This window comes from Ranitomeya imitator, chromosome 4 (assembly GCF_032444005.1).
Source record: "Ranitomeya imitator isolate aRanImi1 chromosome 4, aRanImi1.pri, whole genome shotgun sequence".
In the NCBI taxonomy this organism is placed as follows: Eukaryota; Metazoa; Chordata; class Amphibia; order Anura; family Dendrobatidae; genus Ranitomeya; species Ranitomeya imitator.
The window spans coordinates 671,286,703-671,294,059 of NC_091285.1; positions in this window are offsets into that span (position 1 = coordinate 671,286,703).

Genomic DNA, 7,357 nt, shown 5'->3' on the forward strand with positions numbered 1-7,357 from the left:
AATCAGTTTTGCCTCTCCATTGCAGAAATGTTAGTTATTGATTTGGCACCTATTTTTTTTTAAACTCCTTAAGTCCATATGGGCATTATCAGAGAGATTTCACTGAGGGTGTGTATTTTTTTCCCCCAGTGAGTTGCTGCCTGTTTATGATTGGTCAGTGTCAGAAAGAGGAAGTACACGCCCCTTCCCCCCTGTGAAATCTCTCTGGCAATGCCCACTTGCACTTAATGTATTTTTAACTCTTTAAAGGGAGATGTTTGCATCCCGGTGGCTGTTAAGACAACCACAAAACATGCAGGGATTGCCTGACAAGCACAGACATATCCGAGCACCCGCAGCAAACCAGGGAACGAGCACTTGCTTTCATCACTAGTGTCCAGTTTAACATGAAACATTTGATGAAAGGTCCTCTCTGTTCCTCATCTGTGACATTCGGTGATGTATCCTCCAGCTCCTTAATTTCTGCTAAGGTCCCTTCATAGCAAAGACATTTCCGGTCTGTGCTTTGAATGGAACATAAACTGGAAGTACAGCCCACAATGCAGGAGGCGGGGTTCAGCCAGCAGCTCTGCCCAGTGAATGACATCCTAGGGGGTGTGGCCAGTTCAGCCCACAATGCAGGAGGCGGGGCTCAGCCAGCTGCTCTGCCCAGTGAATGACATCCTAGGGGGTGTGGCCAGTACAGCCCACAATGCAGGAGGCGGGCCTCAATCAGCTGCTCTCTGCCCAGTGAATGATGTCCTAGGAGGTGTGGCCAGTTCAGCCCACAATGCAGGAGGCGGGGTTCAGCCAGCAGCTCTCTGCCCAGTGAATGACATCCTAGGGGGTGTGGCCAGTTCAGCCCACAATGCAGGAGGCGGGGTTCAGCCAGCAGCTCTCTGCCCAGTGAATGACATCCTAGGGGGTGTGGCCAGTTCAGCCCACAATGCAGGAGGCGGGGCTCAGCCAGCTGCTCTGCCCAGTGAATGACATCCTAGGGGGTGTGGCCAGTACAGCCCACAATGCAGGAGGCGGGGCTCAGTCAGCTGCTCTCTGCCCAGTGAATGATGTCCTAGGAGGTGTTGCCAGTACAGCCCACAATGCAGGAGGCGGGGCTCAGCCAGCTGCTCTCTGCCCAGTGAATGATGTCCTAGGAGGTGTGGCCAGTACAGCCCACAGTGCAAGAGGCGGGGCTCAGCCAGAAGTTAGCATAATGAATGATGTCCTGGGGGTGTGGCCAGTACAGCCCACAATGCAGGAGGCGGGGCTCAGCCAGCTGCTCTGCCAAGTGAATGATGTCCTAGGGGGTGTGGCCAGTACAGCCCACAATGCAGGAGGCGGGGTTCAGCCAGCAGCTCTCTGCCCAGTGAATGACATCCTAGGGGTGTGGCCAGTTCAGCCCACAATGCAGGAGGCGGTGCTCAGTCAGCTGCTCTCTGCCCAGTGAATGATGTCCTAGGAGGTGTGGCCAGTACAGCCCACAATGCAGGAGGCGGGGTTCAGCCAGCAGCTCTCTGCCCAGTGAATGACATCCTAGGGGTGTGGCCAGTTCAGCCCACAATGCAGGAGGCGGTGCTCAGTCAGCTGCTCTCTGCCCAGTGAATGATGTCCTAGGAGGTGTGGCCAGTACAGCCCACAATGCAGGAGGCGGGGTTCAGCCAGCAGCTCTCTGCCCAGTGAATGACATCCTAGGGGTGTGGCCAGTACAGCCCACAATGCAGGAGGCGGTGCTCAGCCAGCTGCTCTCTGCCGGGTGAATGATGTCCTAGGAGGTGTGGCCAGTACAGCCCACAGTGCAAGAGGCGGGGCTCAGCCAGAAGTAAGCATAATGAATGATGTCCTGGGGGTGTGGCCAGTACAGCCCACAATGCAGGAGGCGGGGCTCAGCCAGCTGCTCTGCCCAGTGAATGATGTCCTAGGGGGTGTGGCCAGTACAGCCCACAATGCAGGAGGCGGGGTTCAGCCAGCAGCTCTCTGCCCAGTGAATGACATCCAAGGGGGTGTGGCCAGTTCAGCCCACAATGCAGGAGGCGGGGCTCAGCCAGAAGTTAGCATAATGAATGATGTCCTGGGGGTGTGGCCAGTACAGCCCACAATGCAGGAGGCGGGGCTCAGCCAGCTGCTCTGCCCAGTGAATGATGTCCTAGGGGGTGTGGCCAGTACAGCCCATAATGCAGGAGGCGGGGCTCAGCCAGCTGCTCTGCCCAGTGAATGATGTCCTAGGGGGTGTGGCCAGTACAGCCCACAATGCAGGAGGCGGGGTTCAGCCAGCAGCTCTCTGCCCAGTGAATGACATCCAAGGGGGTGTGGCCAGTTCAGCCCACAATGCAGGAGGCGGGGCTCAGTCAGCTGCTCTCTACCCAGTGAATGATGTCCTAGGAGGTGTGGCCAGTACAGCCCACAATGCAGGAGGCGGGGTTCAGCCAGCAGCTCTCTGCCCAGTGAATGACATCCAAGGGGGTGTGCCAGTTCAGCCCACAATGCAGGAGGCGGGGCTCAGTCAGCTGCTCTCTACCCAGTGAATGATGTCCTAGGAGGTGTGGCCAGTACAGCCCACAGTGCAGGAGGCGGGGCTCAGCCAGAAGTTAGCATAATGAATGATGTCCTGGGGGTGTGGCCAGTACAGCCCACAATGCAGGAGGCGGGGCTCAGCCAGCTGCTCTGCCCAGAGAATGATGTCCTGGGGGTGTGGCCAGTACAGCCCACAGTGCAGGAGGCGGAGCTCATCCAGCAGCTCTCTTCCCAGTGAATGATGTCCTAGGAGGTGTGACCAGTACAGCCCACAATGCAGGAAGCGGGGCTCAGTCAGCTGCTCTCTACCCAGTGAATGATGTCCTAGGAGGTGTGGCCAGTACAGCCCACAGTGCAGGAGGCGGGGCTCAGCCAGAAGTTAGCATAATGAATGATGTCCTGGGGGTGTGGCCAGTACAGCCCACAATGCAGGAGGCGGGGTTCAGCCAGCTGCTCTGCCCAGAGAATGATGTCCTGGGGATGTGGACAGTACAGCCCACAATGCAGGAGGCAGGGCTCAGCCAGCTGCTCTCTGCCCAGTGAATGATGTCCTAGGAGGTGTGGCCAGTACAGCCCACAATGCAGGAGGCAGGGCTCAGCCAGCTGCTCTCTGCCCAGTGAATGATGTCCTAGGAGGTGTGGCCAGTACAGCCGACAATGCAGGAGGCGGGGCTCAGCCAGCTGCTCTGCCCAGTAAATGATGTCCTAGGAGGTGTGGCCAGTACAGCCCACAATGCAGGAGGCGGGGTTCAGCCAGCTGCTCTGCCCAGAGAATGATGTCATGGGGGTGTGGCCAGTACAGCCCACAATGCAGGAGGCGGGGCTCAGCCAGCAGCTCTCTGCATAATGAATGATGTCCTGGGGTTGTGGGCAGTACAGCCAACAATGCAGGAGGTGGGGCTCAGCCAGCTGCTCTGCCCAGTGAATGATGTCCTAGGGGGTGTGGCCAGTACAGCCGACAATGCAGGAGGTGGGGCTCAGCCAGCTGCTCTCTGCATAATGATGTCCTGGGGGTGTGGCCAGTACAGCCCACAATGCAGGAGGCGGGGCTCAGCCAGCAGCTCTCTGCCCAGTGAATGATGTCCTGGGGGTGTGGCCAGTATAGCCCACAATGCAGGAGGCGGGGCTCAGCCAGCTGCTCTGCCCAGTGAATGATGTCCTAGGGGGTGTGGCCAGTACAACCCACAATCCAGGAGGCGGGGCTCAGCCAGCAGCTCTCTGCATAATGAATGAAGTCCTGGGGGTGTGGCCAGTACAACCCACAATGCAGGAAGCGGGGCTCAGCCAGCTGCTCTGCCCAGTGAATGATGCCCTGGGGGTGTGGCCAGTATAGCCCACAATGCAGGAAGCGGGGCTCAGCCAGCTGCTCTGCCCAGTGAATGATGCCCTGGGGGTGTGGCCAGTACAGCCCACAGTGCAGGAGGCGGAGCTCAGCCAGCAGCTCTCTGCCTAGTGAATGATGTCCTAGGGGGTGTGGCCAGTACAGCCCACAATGCAGGAGGCGGGGCTCAGCCAGCTGCTCTCTACCCAGTGAATGATGTCCTAGGAGGTGTGGCCAGTACAGCCCACAGTGCAGGAGGCGGGGCTCAGCCAGAAGTTAGCATAATGAATGATGTCCTGGGGGTGTGGCCAGTACAGCCCACAATGCAGGAGGCGGGGCTCAGCCAGCTGCTCTGCCCAGTGAATGATGTCCTAGGGGGTGTGGCCAGTACAGCCCACAATGCAGGAGGCGGGGTTCAGCCAGCTGCTCTGCCCAGAGAATGATGTCCTGGGGATGTGGACAGTACAGCCCACAATGCAGGAGGCAGGGCTCAGCCAGCTGCTCTCTGCCCAGTGAATGATGTCCTAGGAGGTGTGGCCAGTACAGCCCACAATGCAGGAGGCAGGGCTCAGCCAGCTGCTCTCTGCCCAGTGAATGATGTCCTAGGAGGTGTGGCCAGTACAGCCGACAATGCAGGAGGCGGGGCTCAGCCAGCTGCTCTGCCCAGTAAATGATGTCCTAGGAGGTGTGGCCAGTACAGCCCACAATGCAGGAGGCGGGGTTCAGCCAGCTGCTCTGCCCACAGAATGATGTCATGGGGGTGTGGCCAGTACAGCCCACAGTGCAGGAGGCGGGGCTCATCCAGCAGCTCTCTTCCCAGTGAATGATGTCCTAGGAGGTGTGACCAGTACAGCCCATAATGCAGGAGGCGGGGCTCAGCCAGCTGCTCTGCCCAGTGAATGATGTTCCTAGGGGGTGTGACCAGTACAGCCCACAATGCAGGAGGCGGGGCTCAGCCAGCAGCTCTCTGCATAATGAATGATGTCCTGGGGTTGTGGGCAGTACAGCCAACAATGCAGGAGGTGGGGCTCAGCCAGCTGCTCTGCCCAGTGAATGATGTCCTAGGGGGTGTGGCCAGTACAGCCGACAATGCAGGAGGTGGGGCTCAGCCAGCTGCTCTCTGCATAATGATGTCCTGGGGGTGTGGCCAGTACAGCCCACAATGCAGGAGGCGGGGCTCAGCCAGCAGCTCTCTGCCCAGTGAATGATGTCCTGGGGGTGTGGCCAGTATAGCCCACAATGCAGGAGGCGGGGCTCAGCCAGCTGCTCTGCCCAGTGAATGATGTCCTAGGGGGTGTGGCCAGTACAACCCACAATCCAGGAGGCGGGGCTCAGCCAGCAGCTCTCTGCATAATGAATGAAGTCCTGGGGGTGTGGCCAGTACAACCCACAATGCAGGAAGCGGGGCTCAGCCAGCTGCTCTCTGCCCAGTGAATGACATCCAAGGGGGTGTGCCAGTTCAGCCCACAATGCAGGAAGCGGGGTTCAGCCAGCAGCTCTCTGCCCAGTGAATGACATCCAAGGGGGTGTGCCAGTTCAGCCCACAATGCAGGAGGCGGGGCTCAGCCAGCTGCTCTCTGCCCAGTGAATGATGTCCTAGGAGGTGTGGCCAGTACAGCCCACAGTGCAGGAGGCGGGGCTCAGCCAGAAGTTAGCATAATGAATGATGTCCTGGGGGTGTGGCCAGTACAGCCCACAATGCAGGAGGCGGGGCTCAGCCAGCTGCTCTGCCCAGAGAATGATGTCCTGGGGGTGTGGCCAGTACAGCCCACAGTGCAGGAGGCGGAGCTCATCCAGCAGCTCTCTTCCCAGTGAATGATGTCCTAGGAGGTGTGACCAGTACAGCCCACAATGCAGGAAGCGGGGCTCAGTCAGCTGCTCTCTACCCAGTGAATGATGTCCTAGGAGGTGTGGCCAGTACAGCCCACAGTGCAGGAGGCGGGGCTCAGCCAGAAGTTAGCATAATGAATGATGTCCTGGGGGTGTGGCCAGTACAGCCCACAATGCAGGAGGCGGGGTTCAGCCAGCTGCTCTGCCCAGAGAATGATGTCCTGGGGATGTGGACAGTACAGCCCACAATGCAGGAGGCAGGGCTCAGCCAGCTGCTCTCTGCCCAGTGAATGATGTCCTAGGAGGTGTGGCCAGTACAGCCGACAATGCAGGAGGCGGGGCTCAGCCAGCTGCTCTGCCCAGTAAATGATGTCCTAGGAGGTGTGGCCAGTACAGCCCACAATGCAGGAGGCGGGGTTCAGCCAGCTGCTCTGCCCAGAGAATGATGTCATGGGGGTGTGGCCAGTACAGCCCACAGTGCAGGAGGCGGGGCTCATCCAGCAGCTCTCTTCCCAGTGAATGATGTCCTAGGAGGTGTGACCAGTGCAGCCCATAATGCAGGAGGCGGGGCTCAGCCAGCTGCTCTGCCCAGTGAATGATGTTCCTAGGGGGTGTGACCAGTACAGCCCACAATGCAGGAGGCGGGGCTCAGCCAGCAGCTCTCTGCATAATGAATGATGTCCTGGGGTTGTGGGCAGTACAGCCGACAATGCAGGAGGTGGGGCTCAGCCAGCTGCTCTCTGCATAATGATGTCCTGGGGGTGTGGCCAGTACAGCCCACAATGCAGGAGGCGGGGCTCAGCCAGCAGCTCTCTGCCCAGTGAATGATGTCCTGGGGGTGTGGCCAGTATAGCCCACAATGCAGGAGGCGGGGCTCAGCCAGCTGCTCTGCCCAGTGAATGATGTCCTAGGGGGTGTGGCCAGTACAACCCACAATCCAGGAGGCGGGGCTCAGCCAGCAGCTCTCTGCATAATGAATGAAGTCCTGGGGGTGTGGCCAGTACAACCCACAATGCAGGAAGCGGGGCTCAGCCAGCTGCTCTGCCCAGTGAATGATGCCCTGGGGGTGTGGCCAGTATAGCCCACAATGCAGGAAGCGGGGCTCAGCCAGCTGCTCTGCCCAGTGAATGATGCCCTGGGGGTGTGGCCAGTACAGCCCACAGTGCAGGAGGCGGAGCTCAGCCAGCAGCTCTCTGCCTAGTGAATGATGTCCTAGGGGGTGTGGCCAGTACAGCCCACAATGCAGGAGGCGGGGCTCAGCCAGCTGCTCTCTACCCAGTGAATGATGTCCTAGGAGGTGTGGCCAGTACAGCCCACAGTGCAGGAGGCGGGGCTCAGCCAGAAGTTAGCATAATGAATGATGTCCTGGGGGTGTGGCCAGTACAGCCCACAATGCAGGAGGCGGGGCTCAGCCAGCTGCTCTGCCCAGTGAATGATGTCCTAGGGGGTGTGGCCAGTACAGCCCACAATGCAGGAGGCGGGGTTCAGCCAGCTGCTCTGCCCAGAGAATGATGTCCTGGGGATGTGGACAGTACAGCCCACAATGCAGGAGGCAGGGCTCAGCCAGCTGCTCTCTGCCCAGTGAATGATGTCCTAGGAGGTGTGGCCAGTACAGCCCACAATGCAGGAGGCAGGGCTCAGCCAGCTGCTCTCTGCCCAGTGAATGATGTCCTAGGAGGTGTGGCCAGTACAGCCGACAATGCAGGAGGCGGGGCT